General features: G+C 53.8%; 31 non-coding genes across 31 annotated transcripts; all 31 read right to left on the bottom strand.

The window, feature by feature from the left end:
- Window positions 1-95: 95 nt before the first annotated feature.
- On the bottom strand, window positions 96-167 carry Trnae-cuc. The gene has a single exon. It is a non-coding gene; the product is annotated as a tRNA-Glu (tRNA).
- A 277-nt stretch (window positions 168-444) lies between these two features.
- On the bottom strand, window positions 445-526 carry Trnal-cag. The gene has a single exon. It is a non-coding gene; the product is annotated as a tRNA-Leu (tRNA).
- Window positions 527-1,431: 905 nt separating this feature from the next.
- On the bottom strand, window positions 1,432-1,513 carry Trnal-cag. Its single transcript has one exon. It is a non-coding gene; the product is annotated as a tRNA-Leu (tRNA).
- A 7,359-nt stretch (window positions 1,514-8,872) lies between these two features.
- Window positions 8,873-8,954, bottom strand: Trnal-cag. Its single transcript has one exon. It is a non-coding gene; the product is annotated as a tRNA-Leu (tRNA).
- An 80-nt stretch (window positions 8,955-9,034) lies between these two features.
- On the bottom strand, window positions 9,035-9,116 carry Trnal-aag. The gene has a single exon. It is a non-coding gene; the product is annotated as a tRNA-Leu (tRNA).
- A 724-nt stretch (window positions 9,117-9,840) lies between these two features.
- Trnae-cuc lies at window positions 9,841-9,912 on the bottom strand. Its single transcript has one exon. It is a non-coding gene; the product is annotated as a tRNA-Glu (tRNA).
- A 277-nt stretch (window positions 9,913-10,189) lies between these two features.
- Trnal-cag lies at window positions 10,190-10,271 on the bottom strand. Its single transcript has one exon. It is a non-coding gene; the product is annotated as a tRNA-Leu (tRNA).
- A 1,083-nt stretch (window positions 10,272-11,354) lies between these two features.
- Window positions 11,355-11,436, bottom strand: Trnal-cag. The gene has a single exon. It is a non-coding gene; the product is annotated as a tRNA-Leu (tRNA).
- Window positions 11,437-11,516: 80 nt separating this feature from the next.
- Trnal-aag lies at window positions 11,517-11,598 on the bottom strand. The gene has a single exon. It is a non-coding gene; the product is annotated as a tRNA-Leu (tRNA).
- A 724-nt stretch (window positions 11,599-12,322) lies between these two features.
- On the bottom strand, window positions 12,323-12,394 carry Trnae-cuc. Its single transcript has one exon. It is a non-coding gene; the product is annotated as a tRNA-Glu (tRNA).
- A 277-nt stretch (window positions 12,395-12,671) lies between these two features.
- On the bottom strand, window positions 12,672-12,753 carry Trnal-cag. The gene has a single exon. It is a non-coding gene; the product is annotated as a tRNA-Leu (tRNA).
- A 1,083-nt stretch (window positions 12,754-13,836) lies between these two features.
- On the bottom strand, window positions 13,837-13,918 carry Trnal-cag. Its single transcript has one exon. It is a non-coding gene; the product is annotated as a tRNA-Leu (tRNA).
- An 80-nt stretch (window positions 13,919-13,998) lies between these two features.
- On the bottom strand, window positions 13,999-14,080 carry Trnal-aag. Its single transcript has one exon. It is a non-coding gene; the product is annotated as a tRNA-Leu (tRNA).
- A 724-nt stretch (window positions 14,081-14,804) lies between these two features.
- Trnae-cuc lies at window positions 14,805-14,876 on the bottom strand. The gene has a single exon. It is a non-coding gene; the product is annotated as a tRNA-Glu (tRNA).
- A 277-nt stretch (window positions 14,877-15,153) lies between these two features.
- Window positions 15,154-15,235, bottom strand: Trnal-cag. The gene has a single exon. It is a non-coding gene; the product is annotated as a tRNA-Leu (tRNA).
- A 1,083-nt stretch (window positions 15,236-16,318) lies between these two features.
- Trnal-cag lies at window positions 16,319-16,400 on the bottom strand. Its single transcript has one exon. It is a non-coding gene; the product is annotated as a tRNA-Leu (tRNA).
- Window positions 16,401-16,480: 80 nt separating this feature from the next.
- On the bottom strand, window positions 16,481-16,562 carry Trnal-aag. Its single transcript has one exon. It is a non-coding gene; the product is annotated as a tRNA-Leu (tRNA).
- A 724-nt stretch (window positions 16,563-17,286) lies between these two features.
- On the bottom strand, window positions 17,287-17,358 carry Trnae-cuc. Its single transcript has one exon. It is a non-coding gene; the product is annotated as a tRNA-Glu (tRNA).
- Window positions 17,359-17,635: 277 nt separating this feature from the next.
- Window positions 17,636-17,717, bottom strand: Trnal-cag. The gene has a single exon. It is a non-coding gene; the product is annotated as a tRNA-Leu (tRNA).
- Window positions 17,718-18,800: 1,083 nt separating this feature from the next.
- Window positions 18,801-18,882, bottom strand: Trnal-cag. The gene has a single exon. It is a non-coding gene; the product is annotated as a tRNA-Leu (tRNA).
- Window positions 18,883-18,962: 80 nt separating this feature from the next.
- Window positions 18,963-19,044, bottom strand: Trnal-aag. Its single transcript has one exon. It is a non-coding gene; the product is annotated as a tRNA-Leu (tRNA).
- Window positions 19,045-19,768: 724 nt separating this feature from the next.
- Window positions 19,769-19,840, bottom strand: Trnae-cuc. The gene has a single exon. It is a non-coding gene; the product is annotated as a tRNA-Glu (tRNA).
- A 277-nt stretch (window positions 19,841-20,117) lies between these two features.
- Trnal-cag lies at window positions 20,118-20,199 on the bottom strand. Its single transcript has one exon. It is a non-coding gene; the product is annotated as a tRNA-Leu (tRNA).
- Window positions 20,200-21,282: 1,083 nt separating this feature from the next.
- On the bottom strand, window positions 21,283-21,364 carry Trnal-cag. The gene has a single exon. It is a non-coding gene; the product is annotated as a tRNA-Leu (tRNA).
- Window positions 21,365-21,444: 80 nt separating this feature from the next.
- On the bottom strand, window positions 21,445-21,526 carry Trnal-aag. The gene has a single exon. It is a non-coding gene; the product is annotated as a tRNA-Leu (tRNA).
- A 724-nt stretch (window positions 21,527-22,250) lies between these two features.
- Trnae-cuc lies at window positions 22,251-22,322 on the bottom strand. Its single transcript has one exon. It is a non-coding gene; the product is annotated as a tRNA-Glu (tRNA).
- A 277-nt stretch (window positions 22,323-22,599) lies between these two features.
- Window positions 22,600-22,681, bottom strand: Trnal-cag. Its single transcript has one exon. It is a non-coding gene; the product is annotated as a tRNA-Leu (tRNA).
- A 1,083-nt stretch (window positions 22,682-23,764) lies between these two features.
- Trnal-cag lies at window positions 23,765-23,846 on the bottom strand. The gene has a single exon. It is a non-coding gene; the product is annotated as a tRNA-Leu (tRNA).
- An 80-nt stretch (window positions 23,847-23,926) lies between these two features.
- Trnal-aag lies at window positions 23,927-24,008 on the bottom strand. Its single transcript has one exon. It is a non-coding gene; the product is annotated as a tRNA-Leu (tRNA).
- Window positions 24,009-24,732: 724 nt separating this feature from the next.
- Window positions 24,733-24,804, bottom strand: Trnae-cuc. The gene has a single exon. It is a non-coding gene; the product is annotated as a tRNA-Glu (tRNA).
- Window positions 24,805-25,081: 277 nt separating this feature from the next.
- On the bottom strand, window positions 25,082-25,163 carry Trnal-cag. The gene has a single exon. It is a non-coding gene; the product is annotated as a tRNA-Leu (tRNA).
- Between the last annotated feature and the right edge of the window lie 829 nt (window positions 25,164-25,992).

Here is a 25,992-nt window from a genome sequence, read left to right as displayed (position 1 = left end):
TTGTGGCCGCGAATCATATTTTACGTAGTTTTCTGCAAGCGTCAGCGGAGCGTCAGTCGAGCTAAGTCGCATAAGAGGAGCAATAAAATGTGCATTTCCGGTACCGGGAATCGAACCCAGGCCTCCTGGGCGAGAGCCAGGCATCCCAGCCACTAGACGACACCGGATAACGACACAAGCACTCCTCCAACAAACACGGCGAGCGTCCACCCGCTACTTGACGACAACTGCAAAAATTAACGTTTCCACTTCGTAGAACGGCATGCTCGGGACGTATCTCGTGGAGACGAACGCCAGCAATCATGAGACCAAACTGCGCCGGTGAATCCTGTTGTTACACCACGCACCACTGTGCTACGACAGTTTAAGAAAGCGACGCTCACGCTTTGCTGCGCTTTTTCCTTCGCGGGAAATCAGTGCTCCTGTTTTCGAGACGGAAAACGTTGGCAGCGGTGGGATTCGAACCCACGCCTCCGAAGAGACTGGTGCCTGAAACCAGCGCCTTAGACCGCTCGGCCACGCTACCCACACCAGTGTTCCTGGCATTTGTAGAATGCAGTGCACGACACAGCTTCCTGATCTGTTGCGACTGGTTGCTCGAACATCGCACCTCAAACGACTGCCCTTTTCGAATAGAGATTAACTACACAGGCAGCTGCCAGCGCCCTGGTGCGGCGGCATCGCGTGTTTATAAGGAATCGGTAGTGCCACCTGCAGCCTGAGGAACATGAGCACAAAATCAGGAGGGCACCGTGATTTCAATCACTGGGTCACTGTCGTCATTGCAGCGACAGCAAGGCAGAACTTTAAAAAGTGCCGTGACCCGGATTCGAGCCTGGGTTGTCGCGGCCACAACGCAATGTCCTGACCACTAGACGATCACGGCCACGGAGCCACCGCGGAATTCAACTCTCGCGACTGCAAGTGGCTGTGCACAGCAAAGCTCGGCCGACTGTGTCTCGCAACAGCTGTGTCAGACGCGGTCTCCATTATATGTATACTGGCAAACGAACGTGCCCGCGCTGATGGACACTGAGCAGAGTGGTTAGCTGCATTCAACCCCCGTGGCAATGTCTTGCAGTCCTCCAAGTCTTTTGGCCGCAGGTATGTGCCCGGATAAGAGGTGGACAGACGTCGCATCTCTCTCGCCGTCACTTGTGGCCGCGAATCATATTTTACGTAGTTTTCTGCAAGCGTCAGCGGAGCGTCAGTCGAGCTAAGTCTTAACGCTTCCACTTCGTAGAACGGCATGCTCGGGACGTATCTCGTGGAGACGAACGCCAGCAATCATGAGACCAAACTGCGCCAGTGAATCCTGTTGTTACACCACGCACCACTGTGCTACGACAGTTGAAGAATGCGACGCTCACGCTTTGCTGCGCTTTTTCCTTCGCGGGAAATCAGTGCTCCTGCTTTCGAGACGGAAAACGTTGGCAGCGGTGGGATTCGAACCCACGCCTCCGAAGAGACTGGTGCCTGAAACCAGCGCCTTAGACCGCTCGGCCACGCTACCTACGCGACGCGGCGGTCACAGGAGCTGCGTTCTACCCCACGAGAACACACCGCAATGGCACAAAAACGAGAAGTAAAAATTGGCAGCTTTTTTTTTTATTTTTTTTTTTTTTATTTTTTTTTTTTTTTTTTTTTTTTTTTTTTTTTTTTTTTTTTTTTTTTTTTCGGGCCTCCCAACTCCCCTTATAGCCCGGCCTTGCGCTCTCCAATTTATGCCTTCTTCGGCGAGCTTCTTTAGCTATAAAATAAAACGGTGCTTCTTGCAAACAGAAAGGATGAATTGTTGTACTGTCCATTCAGCTGAAAACCGTAAACTCCTTGGTATGGTTCCTTTGGCGTCGACGTCCTCCGGTAGACGTTGGTGGTCAAGATGATGTGATGGAATCGGAGATACTGGATTGCTTTGAGGAAAGTTTCTTGTGGCTGTTTACCGCTAGCGAAGCATCGAAGGAAAACTAAAATCCTCTTGAAGTCAAAGTGCAGGCCTATAATGACAGCAAAGCAGTCGCTCGGCGCCTACACGTCTTAAAATAAAAAATGAAAGAATAACAGCGCATCAGGCGCTTTCCACCTAAATGCAATAAAGAAAGAATAAAATTTGAAAAAAAAGAATAAAAACCAAATACTGCCTGGGTTAGTCCTCTCAGTAACAGGGAAGGAACACCCTTCACACGTCCCATGACATTATATTCAAAATGCTTCGTGGCGGCCATTAAAATAAGTAATGAAAAAAGTCACAAAAATTAAAAATATCGACACATGTCAAAGGAATGAATATACTCCCGAACTTTCCGAACTGTCCGGCGGATAAAGGGAAGTAAAACACAATCCTCTCCGACGTGTTTAAAAGGAAAATAAAAAATCCTCTGTTCTTAAAAACCAAACAATCTCCGTGGCAGCGGCGTGCGCAACGCACCCGTGAATGTACGCCGATAACGGAGGAACCAGACGGTATAAAAAAATGAATTAAAAACAGAAAGAAATCACTAAATGACAGCAAAACACAAACACACACAAACACAGGATAACACTGTGTTAAACTTTTCGTCGTAATTTCCACATTGTAGTTCTGCACAAGCGTAAGCATCGTACTTGTTATGATTCACTGTTCCTGTAGCATTCAATTTGCATTAACTATGTATCCGCACCCGGAGACAATGCAAAACACAGAAGTAAAGAAAAGTCGCAGCAGTGAAGTGTTGATTACAACAGTTTGTCGTGGGCAAATGCAAGTGCAATTTGCAGAAAATTGGCAAAGATTTTGGCATAGTCTTTCCTGGTTTTAGTGAGGTCATGTTGTGTGGATAAATAAACCAGATAGGCATAGTCGTCCGTAAGTCGCAATTGCAGGAGGGCGAACACAGTGTGAGCCACGATCCATGCAGTGGCGGCACGCTTCGTATGCGGATAAGGGTTGAAGTCCGGGATCAATGCCGTGTCCGCAGAAAAAGCGGCAGCGCTGGTCCGGTTGATAAGTGCGAGCATCCTGGCGGCAATGTTCCAAGTCGACCGTGACCTCAGGCACACGAAACGATGTTCTAAGGTGTCGTCTTGACGACAGTCTTCACACAAGCTCGATGGAGATAAGTGAATGCGGCGCAGCTTTTCGTTGGTGGGAAGAATTCTGTTAACCACTTGGTACCAAAAGCTGCTGACGTCCGCTGACAAGAAGGGAGCATGAACGTGAGCCCACACCGTCCGCCACGCAGATCGCGGGTAGCGCGCCTCCATCTTATTACTGACTGGCCGTCCTCTTAGTCCCTGGTAGACACGTTTCACAGTCCGTGTGCGATGGTCGAGTACGTCGGCGGCGAGATAACTTTTTTGAATGTAGTATTCTCGAACATAACGCAGCTGAAACGGTACTGTAGTCGGGTCGAGAGGTGCTGCTTCAGATAGAGGCCGATGAATAGCGAACAGAACAGCTGTGGGGCTCGACGGATCCTGTTCAATGGTGACGCTCGTCCGATGAAGGAGCAATGCTGCGGCTTTCATAGCAAAATGAATGAGCCCGAGCCCACCCTGTTCGCGCGGTAAAGTACATGTTTCGTAAGACACCTTGAAAATATGTCCCCGCCACAATAGCCAATAGACTGCCTGTGTTATGGCTCTGCCCAAATTCTTGGGTACCTGAAATAACTGTGCGAGGTACCAGGCTTTGCTGAGCAAGAAAACATTTATTAAAATCACCCGCTGTGTTAACGCGAGGGTGCGAGTAGCGGACAGGCTAGCCATAGCTCGTATGCCATTTAAGACAATACGCCAGTTGTAGGACGCAGTCTGTAACAGATTGGCCCGAAAGCGAACACCCAAAATTTTGTGTTCCTGCTTCACTGTAAACCATGGGCGTTTGAAGCCACGTGTCGCTGCATAAATAGGCAGAAAAACCGTCTTACGGGTATTGATGCTCGCACCGGATGCACGTTCATACTGTGTAAGAACTGCGCGTATTGTAGCAAAGTCGGTAGCCGAGGACACCAAGAGGCCAAGGTCGTCAGCATAAGCGCGACAAACGTGCTTCTCATTCCCAATACGTATTCCCCTACAAACACTATGCAACTTACGCAACAAAGGATCTAAGGAAATAGCGTAAAGCGCCATTGACAGAGGGCACCCTTGTTTGACGGAACAGCAGAGCGGAACAGGTTCCGATAAAAGTCCATTGATACTAATCCGTGAGGTGGAATTTTGGAAAAGGTTAAAAATCATAGTTATATATTTTACACCGAAACCAAACTTCTGGAGCACTCGCCAGAGATATATGTGGCTAACTCTGTCAAAAGCCATTGCAAAATCGACGGATAAAATGCCAAAAGGAATCCTATTCGTCGAAGCATAGGCAATGGCATCTCGGTATGTCGACACAGCACCATAGAGAGTGCGTTGAGGCACTGCACAGTATTGAAAGGGACTAATGAGTTTTTTCATGACCAGCTTCAAGCGGGAAGAGACACATTTGGTGAAGAGTTTGTAATCACCATTAAGAAGGGTGATTGGTCTAAGATTGCACAGTTTCCTGGTGACCGGAACCTTTGGAACCAAGACCACAATACCTTCCAGGAAGGACGCAGGGACATCCACACCATTTAAAATTTCATTAAAAACGTCAGACAGGGCAGAGCCAAACAAGTGCCAAAAATGCAGATAAAATTCCGGTGGCAACCCATCAGCGCCCGGTGATTTGTTCTGGGAACACAGTTTTAAGACATCACCCACTTCGTCCACGGTAAAGTTTTCTGTGAGACGACGGCGATCCGCTACGGATAAGACGTATGGAACGTCGTGGAGAAGCTCGGAAATCGCGGCAGCATCAGTATATTTCTCACTGAAAAGTTCGATGAAGTGACGGTGGGCCTCGGCAAGAATTGCCGCCTGGCTATTAAGCCGCGCACCGTCAGCTGATTCCAGCTCTGTGACGTAACGTCGCTTTGCGCGCCGGCGTTCGCGCAGCTGATGAAACACGGAAGGCGCTTCATCAGCAAGCGCCCCGGGGGCTCGGCTCCGTACGACAGATCCGCGCAACGATTCCCGTTTCAAATCCAGAAGACGGAGTTTTATACGCCGAATTGTCGCCATCCGAAGAGCGGGATTGTTTGTGTGCAGGTGGATGGCATCATTTAAACAGCTCTCGTAAAATTGCAATGTAGAACGCTCCCAGTGAGCAACATCCTGACTGAACTCCAGGATGGCCTTGCGTAATGCCGGCTTAACAAATTCTACCCACCAAGACAAAGTGGAGGCATATAGACCACGATATTTCAGCACCCTCTGCCACACACGCACGATAACCGGCGCAAAATGTGGGTGTGAGAGATGTCGCACATTAAACTTCCATAATCGACTTGCGCGGGGTTTATCCGCCAATAGAGAATGAAAGCGGCAGACATACGCACAATGATCGGAAAAAATCACGGGGTGAACAGAGGAGTCCGTAAGACAGTGCTGTTTATCACGAGAAACGTAAATCCTATCGAGCCGACTTCTTCCCGTGGGATAAAAGAAAGTAAAGCCCACGGCCCGCGGGTGTAAATAACACCACGAGTCAATTAAATTCATCTCAGCAACGAGCGTCTGTAATTCTAGGCACTTATACGGCCGTGGCTCCTGATCTCTATCGTCCAGCACGCAATTAAAATCGCCGCCCATGACTACAGGCAGGTGGGGGCCCTGTAAAAGGTGACAAATGTCACTGCTATAAAACACACGGCGACGTGGCTGCCCGTCGGCACCAGAAGGGGCGTACACGTTAATATATCTTACGTTGTTGATCGTGCAAGCTACACCACGACCGTTAGGAATTGTAGCGACATTACTATAGTCATGACCAACACGAATTAAAATGGCAGTACCACAATTACACTCGACATCAAAGTTCAAGAGTACTTGATAGCCCGGAATGGAGTGAAGTAGATCTATCACAACCTCCTGCAAAAACACGACATCAGCAGCAATGTAATTTAAAAAACCCACAAAACTTGCAAACTTCACAGGCGACTCCAATTTATTAAGATTAATAGTAGCCACAACTGATGGAGGGCGGGCTACCATAGACAACAAGGAAAAACAAATAAAACAAATTAGACGGCAGGAGTGGACCCACCCTCCTCCTCCATATCGTCTGCCCAGTCACAACGTTCAGACGGTGCAGCTGAAGTAGACGGTTCTTGTGTGGGAGGTGCAGACGCGGAATCCTGCGAAGGGGGACGCGTGCGACGCTGGGGGGTGTCTTCCGCCTTACGCTTAACCGAAAGTTGTGCCGGGTTCGTTGCCTGAGACGTCGTAGTGTCCATTGCAAGAGTTACATCAGAGTGGTGCAACATTTCCTTTAACTGCTGTACAACCTGTTCCCGCCTGTCTGCCGACACACTTGTCGTAGGCGCTGGCTGACTGCTCGCCACAGGACGCTGTGGACGACGCCCCGCCGCAACCGACGGCCGAGATTCGACTACGGGGCGAGGCAAGGGCTTGTGCGCCGGCTTTTGCACAGATTTTTGTTTTTGTTTTGACTTCGGACGGGGAACCTGCTTCCATTCCGGAGACGGGCTGCGTTCTCCGCGAGAAAAAGACCGTGTGTCTAAAATCCGCGAGCTACTGGCACTGCGGAAGCGGTCAGTATTGCCACGCCTCTCCGAAACACTTTCACGTCTGGGCTTTGGTTCCTGTGAGGCAGGAACCGCGTCCGGAAACCCGTGAGGTACGGAAGTGGATGGTGACGAATCCACTACAGCAACAGGGGGGGTAACCACCTGAACGGGTTCTGATCCGGTCCGTTCCGGAGCTTCAGGCACAGCCGAAGGCGGAATCGGTACCGTAGCGGCGGGAACTGACTGAGAAAGTACGGACAAGGATTGAACAGTATCAGAACCGGTGGCAGTGGCATCGACATCCATCGCGACCGCAGCAACTAACGGCGTTTCCGTTTCCGCGAAACGTGCCGGTGAACGGGGAACACCTAACAACACGGCCGCGTACGACGCGTCGTCATCTTGCCCACGGGGCGGTAGCTGCACAGGGCGCCTACGCCTAGGACAATTTTGCCGAAAATGGTCTGTAGCATTGCAATAGGAACACGTTTGCGGCTGACCACTATATGAAATAAAAGCCCGGTGGCCGGCCATAACCAAAAACGAGGGAACGTGCTTCCTCACAATCATCTTTACACTACGGATACCGTTCTCAACCTGATATATATAAGCGGACGACCACTTTTCTTTCGTTATCGACAAAACTGTGCCATAAGGCATAAGGCTACGAGCTATTGTCTCATTCCTAGTCTCAAACGGCAGATTGAATACCCGAACATTTCGAATACCAAAGCCAGCATTCGACAGAGTAACATTACTAATGGTCCCATCAGAGTGTTTGAATTTTCGTACACCACCGTTTTCACTTACGAGGGCATCGCACAATTCCGGACATTTTAATTTAACAAACAAAGAGTTCAAGAACGCGTCTAATTGCAATCCCAGCACATCACTTTCAGGAATTTTCAAGTCATTTTTCATCCACGAATGAATTTCGAAAGCAGACGGTCTGGTGACGTTTCTATCAAATTCGCACTGGATATTATTTTCTCGGTCTTCAGAATCCATGTTAACTTACAGTTCAGCTGACCACAGCAGCGAAGAAACAGGCACCGCGATGAACCGTCGCCGACTGCGAAGCACACGTAAACACCGCCCGACACGCCGGAGCGAGCGCGCGATGTGTTCGGGCCCACGACTCCGAAGAGACTGGTGCCTTAAACCAGCGCCTTAGACCGCTCGGCCACGCTACCCACACCAGTGTTCCTGGCATTTGTAGAATGCAGTGCACGACACAGCTTCCTGATCTGTTGCGACTGGTTGCTCGAACATCGCACCTCAAACGACTGCCCTTTTCGAATAGAGATTAACTACACAGGCAGCTGCCAGCGCCCTGGTGCGGCGGCATCGCGTGTTTATAAGGAATCGGTAGTGCCACCTGCAGCCTGAGGAACATGAGCACAAAATCAGGAGGGCACCGTGATTTCAATCACTGGGTCACTGTCGTCATTGCAGCGACAGCAAGGCAGAACTTTAAAAAGTGCCGTGACCCGGATTCGAGCCTGGGTTGTCGCGGCCACAACGCAATGTCCTGACCACTAGACGATCACGGCCACGGAGCCACCGCGGAATTCAACTCTCGCGACTGCAAGTGGCTGTGCACAGCAAAGCTCGGCCGACTGTGTCTCGCAACAGCTGTGTCAGACGCGGTCTCCATTATATGTATACTGGCAAACGAACGTGCCCGCGCTGATGGACACTGAGCAGAGTGGTTAGCTGCATTCAACCCCCGTGGCAATGTCTTGCAGTCCTCCAAGTCTGTTGGCCGCAGGTATGTGCCCGGATAAGAGGTGGACAGATGTCGCATCTCTCTCGCCGTCACTTGTGGCCGCGAATCATATTTTACGTAGTTTTCTGCAAGCGTCAGCGGAGCGTCAGTCGAGCTAAGTCGGGACAAGTCGCGTAAGAGGAGCAATGAAATGTGCATTTCCGGTACCGGGAATCGAACCCAGGCCTCCTGGGCGAGAGCCAGGCATCCCAGCCACTAGACGAGACCGGATAACGACACAAGCACTCCTCCAACAAACACGGCGAGCGTCCACCCGCTACTTGACGACAACTGCAAAAATTAACGCTTCCACTTCGTAGAACGGCATGCTCGGGACGTATCTCGTGGAGACGAACGCCAGCAATCATGAGACCAAACTGCGCCGGTGAATCCTGTTGTTACACCACGCACCACTGTGCTACGACAGTTGAAGAATGCGACGCTCACGCTTTGCTGCGCTTTTTCCTTCGCGGGAAATCAGTGCTCCTGCTTTCGAGACGGAAAACGTTGGCAGCGGTGGGATTCGAACCCACGCCTCCGAAGAGACTGGTGCCTGAAACCAGCGCCTTAGACCGCTCGGCCACGCTACCTACGCGACGCGGCGGTCACAGGAGCTGCGTTCTACCCCACGAGAACACACCGCAATGGCACAAAAACGAGAAGTAAAAATTGGCAGCGGTGGGATTCGAACCCACGCCTCCGAAGAGACTGGTGCCTTAAACCAGCGCCTTAGACCGCTCGGCCACGCTACCCACACCAGTGTTCCTGGCATTTGTAGAATGCAGTGCACGACACAGCTTCCTGATCTGTTGCGACTGGTTGCTCGAACATCGCACCTCAAACGACTGCCCTTTTCGAATAGAGATTAACTACACAGGCAGCTGCCAGCGCCCTGGTGCGGCGGCATCGCGTGTTTATAAGGAATCGGTAGTGCCACCTGCAGCCTGAGGAACATGAGCACAAAATCAGGAGGGCACCGTGATTTCAATCACTGGGTCACTGTCGTCATTGCAGCGACAGCAAGGCAGAACTTTAAAAAGTGCCGTGACCCGGATTCGAGCCTGGGTTGTCGCGGCCACAACGCAATGTCCTGACCACTAGACGATCACGGCCACGGAGCCACCGCGGAATTCAACTCTCGCGACTGCAAGTGGCTGTGCACAGCAAAGCTCGGCCGACTGTGTCTCGCAACAGCTGTGTCAGACGCGGTCTCCATTATATGTATACTGGCAAACGAACGTGCCCGCGCTGATGGACACTGAGCAGAGTGGTTAGCTGCATTCAACCCCCGTGGCAATGTCTTGCAGTCCTCCAAGTCTTTTGGCCGCAGGTATGTGCCCGGATAAGAGGTGGACAGACGTCGCATCTCTCTCGCCGTCACTTGTGGCCGCGAATCATATTTTACGTAGTTTTCTGCAAGCGTCAGCGGAGCGTCAGTCGAGCTAAGTCGCATAAGAGGAGCAATAAAATGTGCATTTCCGGTACCGGGAATCGAACCCAGGCCTCCTGGGCGAGAGCCAGGCATCCCAGCCACTAGACGACACCGGATAACGACACAAGCACTCCTCCAACAAACACGGCGAGCGTCCACCCGCTACTTGACGACAACTGCAAAAATTAACGTTTCCACTTCGTAGAACGGCATGCTCGGGACGTATCTCGTGGAGACGAACGCCAGCAATCATGAGACCAAACTGCGCCGGTGAATCCTGTTGTTACACCACGCACCACTGTGCTACGACAGTTTAAGAAAGCGACGCTCACGCTTTGCTGCGCTTTTTCCTTCGCGGGAAATCAGTGCTCCTGTTTTCGAGACGGAAAACGTTGGCAGCGGTGGGATTCGAACCCACGCCTCCGAAGAGACTGGTGCCTGAAACCAGCGCCTTAGACCGCTCGGCCACGCTACCCACACCAGTGTTCCTGGCATTTGTAGAATGCAGTGCACGACACAGCTTCCTGATCTGTTGCGACTGGTTGCTCGAACATCGCACCTCAAACGACTGCCCTTTTCGAATAGAGATTAACTACACAGGCAGCTGCCAGCGCCCTGGTGCGGCGGCATCGCGTGTTTATAAGGAATCGGTAGTGCCACCTGCAGCCTGAGGAACATGAGCACAAAATCAGGAGGGCACCGTGATTTCAATCACTGGGTCACTGTCGTCATTGCAGCGACAGCAAGGCAGAACTTTAAAAAGTGCCGTGACCCGGATTCGAGCCTGGGTTGTCGCGGCCACAACGCAATGTCCTGACCACTAGACGATCACGGCCACGGAGCCACCGCGGAATTCAACTCTCGCGACTGCAAGTGGCTGTGCACAGCAAAGCTCGGCCGACTGTGTCTCGCAACAGCTGTGTCAGACGCGGTCTCCATTATATGTATACTGGCAAACGAACGTGCCCGCGCTGATGGACACTGAGCAGAGTGGTTAGCTGCATTCAACCCCCGTGGCAATGTCTTGCAGTCCTCCAAGTCTGTTGGCCGCAGGTATGTGCCCGGATAAGAGGTGGACAGATGTCGCATCTCTCTCGCCGTCACTTGTGGCCGCGAATCATATTTTACGTAGTTTTCTGCAAGCGTCAGCGGAGCGTCAGTCGAGCTAAGTCGGGACAAGTCGCGTAAGAGGAGCAATGAAATGTGCATTTCCGGTACCGGGAATCGAACCCAGGCCTCCTGGGCGAGAGCCAGGCATCCCAGCCACTAGACGAGACCGGATAACGACACAAGCACTCCTCCAACAAACACGGCGAGCGTCCACCCGCTACTTGACGACAACTGCAAAAATTAACGCTTCCACTTCGTAGAACGGCATGCTCGGGACGTATCTCGTGGAGACGAACGCCAGCAATCATGAGACCAAACTGCGCCGGTGAATCCTGTTGTTACACCACGCACCACTGTGCTACGACAGTTGAAGAATGCGACGCTCACGCTTTGCTGCGCTTTTTCCTTCGCGGGAAATCAGTGCTCCTGCTTTCGAGACGGAAAACGTTGGCAGCGGTGGGATTCGAACCCACGCCTCCGAAGAGACTGGTGCCTGAAACCAGCGCCTTAGACCGCTCGGCCACGCTACCTACGCGACGCGGCGGTCACAGGAGCTGCGTTCTACCCCACGAGAACACACCGCAATGGCACAAAAACGAGAAGTAAAAATTGGCAGCGGTGGGATTCGAACCCACGCCTCCGAAGAGACTGGTGCCTTAAACCAGCGCCTTAGACCGCTCGGCCACGCTACCCACACCAGTGTTCCTGGCATTTGTAGAATGCAGTGCACGACACAGCTTCCTGATCTGTTGCGACTGGTTGCTCGAACATCGCACCTCAAACGACTGCCCTTTTCGAATAGAGATTAACTACACAGGCAGCTGCCAGCGCCCTGGTGCGGCGGCATCGCGTGTTTATAAGGAATCGGTAGTGCCACCTGCAGCCTGAGGAACATGAGCACAAAATCAGGAGGGCACCGTGATTTCAATCACTGGGTCACTGTCGTCATTGCAGCGACAGCAAGGCAGAACTTTAAAAAGTGCCGTGACCCGGATTCGAGCCTGGGTTGTCGCGGCCACAACGCAATGTCCTGACCACTAGACGATCACGGCCACGGAGCCACCGCGGAATTCAACTCTCGCGACTGCAAGTGGCTGTGCACAGCAAAGCTCGGCCGACTGTGTCTCGCAACAGCTGTGTCAGACGCGGTCTCCATTATATGTATACTGGCAAACGAACGTGCCCGCGCTGATGGACACTGAGCAGAGTGGTTAGCTGCATTCAACCCCCGTGGCAATGTCTTGCAGTCCTCCAAGTCTTTTGGCCGCAGGTATGTGCCCGGATAAGAGGTGGACAGACGTCGCATCTCTCTCGCCGTCACTTGTGGCCGCGAATCATATTTTACGTAGTTTTCTGCAAGCGTCAGCGGAGCGTCAGTCGAGCTAAGTCGCATAAGAGGAGCAATAAAATGTGCATTTCCGGTACCGGGAATCGAACCCAGGCCTCCTGGGCGAGAGCCAGGCATCCCAGCCACTAGACGACACCGGATAACGACACAAGCACTCCTCCAACAAACACGGCGAGCGTCCACCCGCTACTTGACGACAACTGCAAAAATTAACGTTTCCACTTCGTAGAACGGCATGCTCGGGACGTATCTCGTGGAGACGAACGCCAGCAATCATGAGACCAAACTGCGCCGGTGAATCCTGTTGTTACACCACGCACCACTGTGCTACGACAGTTTAAGAAAGCGACGCTCACGCTTTGCTGCGCTTTTTCCTTCGCGGGAAATCAGTGCTCCTGTTTTCGAGACGGAAAACGTTGGCAGCGGTGGGATTCGAACCCACGCCTCCGAAGAGACTGGTGCCTGAAACCAGCGCCTTAGACCGCTCGGCCACGCTACCCACACCAGTGTTCCTGGCATTTGTAGAATGCAGTGCACGACACAGCTTCCTGATCTGTTGCGACTGGTTGCTCGAACATCGCACCTCAAACGACTGCCCTTTTCGAATAGAGATTAACTACACAGGCAGCTGCCAGCGCCCTGGTGCGGCGGCATCGCGTGTTTATAAGGAATCGGTAGTGCCACCTGCAGCCTGAGGAACATGAGCACAAAATCAGGAGGGCACCGTGATTTCAATCACTGGGTCACTGTCGTCATTGCAGCGACAGCAAGGCAGAACTTTAAAAAGTGCCGTGACCCGGATTCGAGCCTGGGTTGTCGCGGCCACAACGCAATGTCCTGACCACTAGACGATCACGGCCACGGAGCCACCGCGGAATTCAACTCTCGCGACTGCAAGTGGCTGTGCACAGCAAAGCTCGGCCGACTGTGTCTCGCAACAGCTGTGTCAGACGCGGTCTCCATTATATGTATACTGGCAAACGAACGTGCCCGCGCTGATGGACACTGAGCAGAGTGGTTAGCTGCATTCAACCCCCGTGGCAATGTCTTGCAGTCCTCCAAGTCTGTTGGCCGCAGGTATGTGCCCGGATAAGAGGTGGACAGATGTCGCATCTCTCTCGCCGTCACTTGTGGCCGCGAATCATATTTTACGTAGTTTTCTGCAAGCGTCAGCGGAGCGTCAGTCGAGCTAAGTCGGGACAAGTCGCGTAAGAGGAGCAATGAAATGTGCATTTCCGGTACCGGGAATCGAACCCAGGCCTCCTGGGCGAGAGCCAGGCATCCCAGCCACTAGACGAGACCGGATAACGACACAAGCACTCCTCCAACAAACACGGCGAGCGTCCACCCGCTACTTGACGACAACTGCAAAAATTAACGCTTCCACTTCGTAGAACGGCATGCTCGGGACGTATCTCGTGGAGACGAACGCCAGCAATCATGAGACCAAACTGCGCCGGTGAATCCTGTTGTTACACCACGCACCACTGTGCTACGACAGTTGAAGAATGCGACGCTCACGCTTTGCTGCGCTTTTTCCTTCGCGGGAAATCAGTGCTCCTGCTTTCGAGACGGAAAACGTTGGCAGCGGTGGGATTCGAACCCACGCCTCCGAAGAGACTGGTGCCTGAAACCAGCGCCTTAGACCGCTCGGCCACGCTACCTACGCGACGCGGCGGTCACAGGAGCTGCGTTCTACCCCACGAGAACACACCGCAATGGCACAAAAACGAGAAGTAAAAATTGGCAGCGGTGGGATTCGAACCCACGCCTCCGAAGAGACTGGTGCCTTAAACCAGCGCCTTAGACCGCTCGGCCACGCTACCCACACCAGTGTTCCTGGCATTTGTAGAATGCAGTGCACGACACAGCTTCCTGATCTGTTGCGACTGGTTGCTCGAACATCGCACCTCAAACGACTGCCCTTTTCGAATAGAGATTAACTACACAGGCAGCTGCCAGCGCCCTGGTGCGGCGGCATCGCGTGTTTATAAGGAATCGGTAGTGCCACCTGCAGCCTGAGGAACATGAGCACAAAATCAGGAGGGCACCGTGATTTCAATCACTGGGTCACTGTCGTCATTGCAGCGACAGCAAGGCAGAACTTTAAAAAGTGCCGTGACCCGGATTCGAGCCTGGGTTGTCGCGGCCACAACGCAATGTCCTGACCACTAGACGATCACGGCCACGGAGCCACCGCGGAATTCAACTCTCGCGACTGCAAGTGGCTGTGCACAGCAAAGCTCGGCCGACTGTGTCTCGCAACAGCTGTGTCAGACGCGGTCTCCATTATATGTATACTGGCAAACGAACGTGCCCGCGCTGATGGACACTGAGCAGAGTGGTTAGCTGCATTCAACCCCCGTGGCAATGTCTTGCAGTCCTCCAAGTCTTTTGGCCGCAGGTATGTGCCCGGATAAGAGGTGGACAGACGTCGCATCTCTCTCGCCGTCACTTGTGGCCGCGAATCATATTTTACGTAGTTTTCTGCAAGCGTCAGCGGAGCGTCAGTCGAGCTAAGTCGCATAAGAGGAGCAATAAAATGTGCATTTCCGGTACCGGGAATCGAACCCAGGCCTCCTGGGCGAGAGCCAGGCATCCCAGCCACTAGACGACACCGGATAACGACACAAGCACTCCTCCAACAAACACGGCGAGCATCCACCCGCTACTTGACGACAACTGCAAAAATTAACGTTTCCACTTCGTAGAACGGCATGCTCGGGACGTATCTCGTGGAGACGAACGCCAGCAATCATGAGACCAAACTGCGCCGGTGAATCCTGTTGTTACACCACGCACCACTGTGCTACGACAGTTTAAGAAAGCGACGCTCACGCTTTGCTGCGCTTTTTCCTTCGCGGGAAATCAGTGCTCCTGTTTTCGAGACGGAAAACGTTGGCAGCGGTGGGATTCGAACCCACGCCTCCGAAGAGACTGGTGCCTGAAACCAGCGCCTTAGACCGCTCGGCCACGCTACCCACACCAGTGTTCCTGGCATTTGTAGAATGCAGTGCACGACACAGCTTCCTGATCTGTTGCGACTGGTTGCTCGAACATCGCACCTCAAACGACTGCCCTTTTCGAATAGAGATTAACTACACAGGCAGCTGCCAGCGCCCTGGTGCGGCGGCATCGCGTGTTTATAAGGAATCGGTAGTGCCACCTGCAGCCTGAGGAACATGAGCACAAAATCAGGAGGGCACCGTGATTTCAATCACTGGGTCACTGTCGTCATTGCAGCGACAGCAAGGCAGAACTTTAAAAAGTGCCGTGACCCGGATTCGAGCCTGGGTTGTCGCGGCCACAACGCAATGTCCTGACCACTAGACGATCACGGCCACGGAGCCACCGCGGAATTCAACTCTCGCGACTGCAAGTGGCTGTGCACAGCAAAGCTCGGCCGACTGTGTCTCGCAACAGCTGTGTCAGACGCGGTCTCCATTATATGTATACTGGCAAACGAACGTGCCCGCGCTGATGGACACTGAGCAGAGTGGTTAGCTGCATTCAACCCCCGTGGCAATGTCTTGCAGTCCTCCAAGTCTGTTGGCCGCAGGTATGTGCCCGGATAAGAGGTGGACAGATGTCGCATCTCTCTCGCCGTCACTTGTGGCCGCGAATCATATTTTACGTAGTTTTCTGCAAGCGTCAGCGGAGCGTCAGTCGAGCTAAGTCGGGACAAGTCGCGTAAGAGGAGCAATGAAATGTGCATTTCCGGTACCGGGAATCGAACCCAGGCCTCCTGGGCGAGAGCCAGGCATCCCAGCCACTAGACGAGACCGGATAACGACACAAGCACTCCTCCAACAAACACGGCGAGCGTCCACCCGCTACTTGACGACAACTGCAAAAATTAACGCTTCCACTTCGTAGAACGGCATGCTCGGGACGTATCTCGTGGAGACGAACGCCAGCAATCATGAGACCAAACTGCGCCGGTGAATCCTGTTGTTACACCACGCACCACTGTGCTACGACAGTTGAAGAATGCGACGCTCACGCTTTGCTGCGCTTTTTCCTTCGCGGGAAATCAGTGCTCCTGCTTTCGAGACGGAAAACGTTGGCAGCGGTGGGATTCGAACCCACGCCTCCGAAGAGACTGGTGCCTGAAACCAGCGCCTTAGACCGCTCGGCCACGCTACCTACGCGACGCGGCGGTCACAGGAGCTGCGTTCTACCCCACGAGAACACACCGCAATGGCACAAAAACGAGAAGTAAAAATTGGCAGCGGTGGGATTCGAACCCACGCCTCCGAAGAGACTGGTGCCTTAAACCAGCGCCTTAGACCGCTCGGCCACGCTACCCACACCAGTGTTCCTGGCATTTGTAGAATGCAGTGCACGACACAGCTTCCTGATCTGTTGCGACTGGTTGCTCGAACATCGCACCTCAAACGACTGCCCTTTTCGAATAGAGATTAACTACACAGGCAGCTGCCAGCGCCCTGGTGCGGCGGCATCGCGTGTTTATAAGGAATCGGTAGTGCCACCTGCAGCCTGAGGAACATGAGCACAAAATCAGGAGGGCACCGTGATTTCAATCACTGGGTCACTGTCGTCATTGCAGCGACAGCAAGGCAGAACTTTAAAAAGTGCCGTGACCCGGATTCGAGCCTGGGTTGTCGCGGCCACAACGCAATGTCCTGACCACTAGACGATCACGGCCACGGAGCCACCGCGGAATTCAACTCTCGCGACTGCAAGTGGCTGTGCACAGCAAAGCTCGGCCGACTGTGTCTCGCAACAGCTGTGTCAGACGCGGTCTCCATTATATGTATACTGGCAAACGAACGTGCCCGCGCTGATGGACACTGAGCAGAGTGGTTAGCTGCATTCAACCCCCGTGGCAATGTCTTGCAGTCCTCCAAGTCTTTTGGCCGCAGGTATGTGCCCGGATAAGAGGTGGACAGACGTCGCATCTCTCTCGCCGTCACTTGTGGCCGCGAATCATATTTTACGTAGTTTTCTGCAAGCGTCAGCGGAGCGTCAGTCGAGCTAAGTCGCATAAGAGGAGCAATAAAATGTGCATTTCCGGTACCGGGAATCGAACCCAGGCCTCCTGGGCGAGAGCCAGGCATCCCAGCCACTAGACGACACCGGATAACGACACAAGCACTCCTCCAACAAACACGGCGAGCATCCACCCGCTACTTGACGACAACTGCAAAAATTAACGTTTCCACTTCGTAGAACGGCATGCTCGGGACGTATCTCGTGGAGACGAACGCCAGCAATCATGAGACCAAACTGCGCCGGTGAATCCTGTTGTTACACCACGCACCACTGTGCTACGACAGTTTAAGAAAGCGACGCTCACGCTTTGCTGCGCTTTTTCCTTCGCGGGAAATCAGTGCTCCTGTTTTCGAGACGGAAAACGTTGGCAGCGGTGGGATTCGAACCCACGCCTCCGAAGAGACTGGTGCCTGAAACCAGCGCCTTAGACCGCTCGGCCACGCTACCCACACCAGTGTTCCTGGCATTTGTAGAATGCAGTGCACGACACAGCTTCCTGATCTGTTGCGACTGGTTGCTCGAACATCGCACCTCAAACGACTGCCCTTTTCGAATAGAGATTAACTACACAGGCAGCTGCCAGCGCCCTGGTGCGGCGGCATCGCGTGTTTATAAGGAATCGGTAGTGCCACCTGCAGCCTGAGGAACATGAGCACAAAATCAGGAGGGCACCGTGATTTCAATCACTGGGTCACTGTCGTCATTGCAGCGACAGCAAGGCAGAACTTTAAAAAGTGCCGTGACCCGGATTCGAGCCTGGGTTGTCGCGGCCACAACGCAATGTCCTGACCACTAGACGATCACGGCCACGGAGCCACCGCGGAATTCAACTCTCGCGACTGCAAGTGGCTGTGCACAGCAAAGCTCGGCCGACTGTGTCTCGCAACAGCTGTGTCAGACGCGGTCTCCATTATATGTATACTGGCAAACGAACGTGCCCGCGCTGATGGACACTGAGCAGAGTGGTTAGCTGCATTCAACCCCCGTGGCAATGTCTTGCAGTCCTCCAAGTCTGTTGGCCGCAGGTATGTGCCCGGATAAGAGGTGGACAGATGTCGCATCTCTCTCGCCGTCACTTGTGGCCGCGAATCATATTTTACGTAGTTTTCTGCAAGCGTCAGCGGAGCGTCAGTCGAGCTAAGTCGGGACAAGTCGCGTAAGAGGAGCAATGAAATGTGCATTTCCGGTACCGGGAATCGAACCCAGGCCTCCTGGGCGAGAGCCAGGCATCCCAGCCACTAGACGAGACCGGATAACGACACAAGCACTCCTCCAACAAACACGGCGAGCGTCCACCCGCTACTTGACGACAACTGCAAAAATTAACGCTTCCACTTCGTAGAACGGCATGCTCGGGACGTATCTCGTGGAGACGAACGCCAGCAATCATGAGACCAAACTGCGCCGGTGAATCCTGTTGTTACACCACGCACCACTGTGCTACGACAGTTGAAGAATGCGACGCTCACGCTTTGCTGCGCTTTTTCCTTCGCGGGAAATCAGTGCTCCTGCTTTCGAGACGGAAAACGTTGGCAGCGGTGGGATTCGAACCCACGCCTCCGAAGAGACTGGTGCCTGAAACCAGCGCCTTAGACCGCTCGGCCACGCTACCTACGCGACGCGGCGGTCACAGGAGCTGCGTTCTACCCCACGAGAACACACCGCAATGGCACAAAAACGAGAAGTAAAAATTGGCAGCGGTGGGATTCGAACCCACGCCTCCGAAGAGACTGGTGCCTTAAACCAGCGCCTTAGACCGCTCGGCCACGCTACCCACACCAGTGTTCCTGGCATTTGTAGAATGCAGTGCACGACACAGCTTCCTGATCTGTTGCGACTGGTTGCTCGAACATCGCACCTCAAACGACTGCCCTTTTCGAATAGAGATTAACTACACAGGCAGCTGCCAGCGCCCTGGTGCGGCGGCATCGCGTGTTTATAAGGAATCGGTAGTGCCACCTGCAGCCTGAGGAACATGAGCACAAAATCAGGAGGGCACCGTGATTTCAATCACTGGGTCACTGTCGTCATTGCAGCGACAGCAAGGCAGAACTTTAAAAAGTGCCGTGACCCGGATTCGAGCCTGGGTTGTCGCGGCCACAACGCAATGTCCTGACCACTAGACGATCACGGCCACGGAGCCACCGCGGAATTCAACTCTCGCGACTGCAAGTGGCTGTGCACAGCAAAGCTCGGCCGACTGTGTCTCGCAACAGCTGTGTCAGACGCGGTCTCCATTATATGTATACTGGCAAACGAACGTGCCCGCGCTGATGGACACTGAGCAGAGTGGTTAGCTGCATTCAACCCCCGTGGCAATGTCTTGCAGTCCTCCAAGTCTTTTGGCCGCAGGTATGTGCCCGGATAAGAGGTGGACAGACGTCGCATCTCTCTCGCCGTCACTTGTGGCCGCGAATCATATTTTACGTAGTTTTCTGCAAGCGTCAGCGGAGCGTCAGTCGAGCTAAGTCGCATAAGAGGAGCAATAAAATGTGCATTTCCGGTACCGGGAATCGAACCCAGGCCTCCTGGGCGAGAGCCAGGCATCCCAGCCACTAGACGACACCGGATAACGACACAAGCACTCCTCCAACAAACACGGCGAGCGTCCACCCGCTACTTGACGACAACTGCAAAAATTAACGTTTCCACTTCGTAGAACGGCATGCTCGGGACGTATCTCGTGGAGACGAACGCCAGCAATCATGAGACCAAACTGCGCCGGTGAATCCTGTTGTTACACCACGCACCACTGTGCTACGACAGTTTAAGAAAGCGACGCTCACGCTTTGCTGCGCTTTTTCCTTCGCGGGAAATCAGTGCTCCTGTTTTCGAGACGGAAAACGTTGGCAGCGGTGGGATTCGAACCCACGCCTCCGAAGAGACTGGTGCCTGAAACCAGCGCCTTAGACCGCTCGGCCACGCTACCCACACCAGTGTTCCTGGCATTTGTAGAATGCAGTGCACGACACAGCTTCCTGATCTGTTGCGACTGGTTGCTCGAACATCGCACCTCAAACGACTGCCCTTTTCGAATAGAGATTAACTACACAGGCAGCTGCCAGCGCCCTGGTGCGGCGGCATCGCGTGTTTATAAGGAATCGGTAGTGCCACCTGCAGCCTGAGGAACATGAGCACAAAATCAGGAGGGCACCGTGATTTCAATCACTGGGTCACTGTCGTCATTGCAGCGACAGCAAGGCAGAACTTTAAAAAGTGCCGTGACCCGGATTCGAGCCTGGGTTGTCGCGGCCACAACGCAATGTCCTGACCACTAGACGATCACGGCCACGGAGCCACCGCGGAATTCAACTCTCGCGACTGCAAGTGGCTGTGCACAGCAAAGCTCGGCCGACTGTGTCTCGCAACAGCTGTGTCAGACGCGGTCTCCATTATATGTATACTGGCAAACGAACGTGCCCGCGCTGATGGACACTGAGCAGAGTGGTTAGCTGCATTCAACCCCCGTGGCAATGTCTTGCAGTCCTCCAAGTCTGTTGGCCGCAGGTATGTGCCCGGATAAGAGGTGGACAGATGTCGCATCTCTCTCGCCGTCACTTGTGGCCGCGAATCATATTTTACGTAGTTTTCTGCAAGCGTCAGCGGAGCGTCAGTCGAGCTAAGTCGGGACAAGTCGCGTAAGAGGAGCAATGAAATGTGCATTTCCGGTACCGGGAATCGAACCCAGGCCTCCTGGGCGAGAGCCTGGCATCCCAGCCACTAGACGAGACCGGATAACGACACAAGCACTCCTCCAACAAACACGGCGAGCGTCCACCCGCTACTTGACGACAACTGCAAAAATTAACGCTTCCACTTCGTAGAACGGCATGCTCGGGACGTATCTCGTGGAGACGAACGCCAGCAATCATGAGACCAAACTGCGCCGGTGAATCCTGTTGTTACACCACGCACCACTGTGCTACGACAGTTGAAGAATGCGACGCTCACGCTTTGCTGCGCTTTTTCCTTCGCGGGAAATCAGTGCTCCTGCTTTCGAGACGGAAAACGTTGGCAGCGGTGGGATTCGAACCCACGCCTCCGAAGAGACTGGTGCCTGAAACCAGCGCCTTAGACCGCTCGGCCACGCTACCTACGCGACGCGGCGGTCACAGGAGCTGCGTTCTACCCCACGAGAACACACCGCAATGGCACAAAAACGAGAAGTAAAAATTGGCAGCGGTGGGATTCGAACCCACGCCTCCGAAGAGACTGGTGCCTTAAACCAGCGCCTTAGACCGCTCGGCCACGCTACCCACACCAGTGTTCCTGGCATTTGTAGAATGCAGTGCACGACACAGCTTCCTGATCTGTTGCGACTGGTTGCTCGAACATCGCACCTCAAACGACTGCCCTTTTCGAATAGAGATTAACTACACAGGCAGCTGCCAGCGCCCTGGTGCGGCGGCATCGCGTGTTTATAAGGAATCGGTAGTGCCACCTGCAGCCTGAGGAACATGAGCACAAAATCAGGAGGGCACCGTGATTTCAATCACTGGGTCACTGTCGTCATTGCAGCGACAGCAAGGCAGAACTTTAAAAAGTGCCGTGACCCGGATTCGAGCCTGGGTTGTCGCGGCCACAACGCAATGTCCTGACCACTAGACGATCACGGCCACGGAGCCACCGCGGAATTCAACTCTCGCGACTGCAAGTGGCTGTGCACAGCAAAGCTCGGCCGACTGTGTCTCGCAACAGCTGTGTCAGACGCGGTCTCCATTATATGTATACTGGCAAACGAACGTGCCCGCGCTGATGGACACTGAGCAGAGTGGTTAGCTGCATTCAACCCCCGTGGCAATGTCTTGCAGTCCTCCAAGTCTTTTGGCCGCAGGTATGTGCCCGGATAAGAGGTGGACAGATGTCGCATCTCTCTCGCCGTCACTTGTGGCCGCGAATCATATTTTACGTAGTTTTCTGCAAGCGTCAGCGGAGCGTCAGTCGAGCTAAGTCGCATAAGAGGAGCAATAAAATGTGCATTTCCGGTACCGGGAATCGAACCCAGGCCTCCTGGGCGAGAGCCAGGCATCCCAGCCACTAGACGACACCGGATAACGACACAAGCACTCCTCCAACAAACACGGCGAGCGTCCACCCGCTACTTGACGACAACTGCAAAAATTAACGTTTCCACTTCGTAGAACGGCATGCTCGGGACGTATCTCGTGGAGACGAACGCCAGCAATCATGAGACCAAACTGCGCCGGTGAATCCTGTTGTTACACCACGCACCACTGTGCTACGACAGTTTAAGAAAGCGACGCTCACGCTTTGCTGCGCTTTTTCCTTCGCGGGAAATCAGTGCTCCTGTTTTCGAGACGGAAAACGTTGGCAGCGGTGGGATTCGAACCCACGCCTCCGAAGAGACTGGTGCCTGAAACCAGCGCCTTAGACCGCTCGGCCACGCTACCCACACCAGTGTTCCTGGCATTTGTAGAATGCAGTGCACGACACAGCTTCCTGATCTGTTGCGACTGGTTGCTCGAACATCGCACCTCAAACGACTGCCCTTTTCGAATAGAGATTAACTACACAGGCAGCTGCCAGCGCCCTGGTGCGGCGGCATCGCGTGTTTATAAGGAATCGGTAGTGCCACCTGCAGCCTGAGGAACATGAGCACAAAATCAGGAGGGCACCGTGATTTCAATCACTGGGTCACTGTCGTCATTGCAGCGACAGCAAGGCAGAACTTTAAAAAGTGCCGTGACCCGGATTCGAGCCTGGGTTGTCGCGGCCACAACGCAATGTCCTGACCACTAGACGATCACGGCCACGGAGCCACCGCGGAATTCAACTCTCGCGACTGCAAGTGGCTGTGCACAGCAAAGCTCGGCCGACTGTGTCTCGCAACAGCTGTGTCAGACGCGGTCTCCATTATATGTATACTGGCAAACGAACGTGCCCGCGCTGATGGACACTGAGCAGAGTGGTTAGCTGCATTCAACCCCCGTGGCAATGTCTTGCAGTCCTCCAAGTCTGTTGGCCGCAGGTATGTGCCCGGATAAGAGGTGGACAGATGTCGCATCTCTCTCGCCGTCACTTGTGGCCGCGAATCATATTTTACGTAGTTTTCTGCAAGCGTCAGCGGAGCGTCAGTCGAGCTAAGTCGGGACAAGTCGCGTAAGAGGAGCAATGAAATGTGCATTTCCGGTACCGGGAATCGAACCCAGGCCTCCTGGGCGAGAGCCAGGCATCCCAGCCACTAGACGAGACCGGATAACGACACAAGCACTCCTCCAACAAACACGGCGAGCGTCCACCCGCTACTTGACGACAACTGCAAAAATTAACGCTTCCACTTCGTAGAACGGCATGCTCGGGACGTATCTCGTGGAGACGAACGCCAGCAATCATGAGACCAAACTGCGCCGGTGAATCCTGTTGTTACACCACGCACCACTGTGCTACGACAGTTGAAGAATGCGACGCTCACGCTTTGCTGCGCTTTTTCCTTCGCGGGAAATCAGTGCTCCTGCTTTCGAGACGGAAAACGTTGGCAGCGGTGGGATTCGAACCCACGCCTCCGAAGAGACTGGTGCCTGAAACCAGCGCCTTAGACCGCTCGGCCACGCTACCTACGCGACGCGGCGGTCACAGGAGCTGCGTTCTACCCCACGAGAACACACCGCAATGGCACAAAAACGAGAAGTAAAAATTGGCAGCGGTGGGATTCGAACCCACGCCTCCGAAGAGACTGGTGCCTTAAACCAGCGCCTTAGACCGCTCGGCCACGCTACCCACACCAGTGTTCCTGGCATTTGTAGAATGCAGTGCACGACACAGCTTCCTGATCTGTTGCGACTGGTTGCTCGAACATCGCACCTCAAACGACTGCCCTTTTCGAATAGAGATTAACTACACAGGCAGCTGCCAGCGCCCTGGTGCGGCGGCATCGCGTGTTTATAAGGAATCGGTAGTGCCACCTGCAGCCTGAGGAACATGAGCACAAAATCAGGAGGGCACCGTGATTTCAATCACTGGGTCACTGTCGTCATTGCAGCGACAGCAAGGCAGAACTTTAAAAAGTGCCGTGACCCGGATTCGAGCCTGGGTTGTCGCGGCCACAACGCAATGTCCTGACCACTAGACGATCACGGCCACGGAGCCACCGCGGAATTCAACTCTCGCGACTGCAAGTGGCTGTGCACAGCAAAGCTCGGCCGACTGTGTCTCGCAACAGCTGTGTCAGACGCGGTCTCCATTATATGTATACTGGCAAACGAACGTGCCCGCGCTGATGGACACTGAGCAGAGTGGTTAGCTGCATTCAACCCCCGTGGCAATGTCTTGCAGTCCTCCAAGTCTTTTGGCCGCAGGTATGTGCCCGGATAAGAGGTGGACAGATGTCGCATCTCTCTCGCCGTCACTTGTGGCCGCGAATCATATTTTACGTAGTTTTCTGCAAGCGTCAGCGGAGCGTCAGTCGAGCTAAGTCGCATAAGAGGAGCAATAAAATGTGCATTTCCGGTACCGGGAATCGAACCCAGGCCTCCTGGGCGAGAGCCAGGCATCCCAGCCACTAGACGACACCGGATAACGACACAAGCACTCCTCCAACAAACACGGCGAGCGTCCACCCGCTACTTGACGACAACTGCAAAAATTAACGTTTCCACTTCGTAGAACGGCATGCTCGGGACGTATCTCGTGGAGACGAACGCCAGCAATCATGAGACCAAACTGCGCCGGTGAATCCTGTTGTTACACCACGCACCACTGTGCTACGACAGTTTAAGAAAGCGACGCTCACGCTTTGCTGCGCTTTTTCCTTCGCGGGAAATCAGTGCTCCTGTTTTCGAGACGGAAAACGTTGGCAGCGGTGGGATTCGAACCCACGCCTCCGAAGAGACTGGTGCCTGAAACCAGCGCCTTAGACCGCTCGGCCACGCTACCCACACCAGTGTTCCTGGCATTTGTAGAATGCAGTGCACGACACAGCTTCCTGATCTGTTGCGACTGGTTGCTCGAACATCGCACCTCAAACGACTGCCCTTTTCGAATAGAGATTAACTACACAGGCAGCTGCCAGCGCCCTGGTGCGGCGGCATCGCGTGTTTATAAGGAATCGGTAGTGCCACCTGCAGCCTGAGGAACATGAGCACAAAATCAGGAGGGCACCGTGATTTCAATCACTGGGTCACTGTCGTCATTGCAGCGACAGCAAGGCAGAACTTTAAAAAGTGCCGTGACCCGGATTCGAGCCTGGGTTGTCGCGGCCACAACGCAATGTCCTGACCACTAGACGATCACGGCCACGGAGCCACCGCGGAATTCAACTCTCGCGACTGCAAGTGGCTGTGCACAGCAAAGCTCGGCCGACTGTGTCTCGCAACAGCTGTGTCAGACGCGGTCTCCATTATATGTATACTGGCAAACGAACGTGCCCGCGCTGATGGACACTGAGCAGAGTGGTTAGCTGCATTCAACCCCCGTGGCAATGTCTTGCAGTCCTCCAAGTCTGTTGGCCGCAGGTATGTGCCCGGATAAGAGGTGGACAGATGTCGCATCTCTCTCGCCGTCACTTGTGGCCGCGAATCATATTTTACGTAGTTTTCTGCAAGCGTCAGCGGAGCGTCAGTCGAGCTAAGTCGGGACAAGTCGCGTAAGAGGAGCAATGAAATGTGCATTTCCGGTACCGGGAATCGAACCCAGGCCTCCTGGGCGAGAGCCTGGCATCCCAGCCACTAGACGAGACCGGATAACGACACAAGCACTCCTCCAA

This window comes from Schistocerca americana, unplaced genomic scaffold (assembly GCF_021461395.2).
Source record: "Schistocerca americana isolate TAMUIC-IGC-003095 unplaced genomic scaffold, iqSchAmer2.1 HiC_scaffold_520, whole genome shotgun sequence".
NCBI lineage: Eukaryota > Metazoa > Arthropoda > Insecta > Orthoptera > Acrididae > Schistocerca > Schistocerca americana.
The sequence above is the reverse complement of the archived record's forward strand: the minus strand, read 5'-3'. Positions and strand labels throughout refer to the sequence as shown.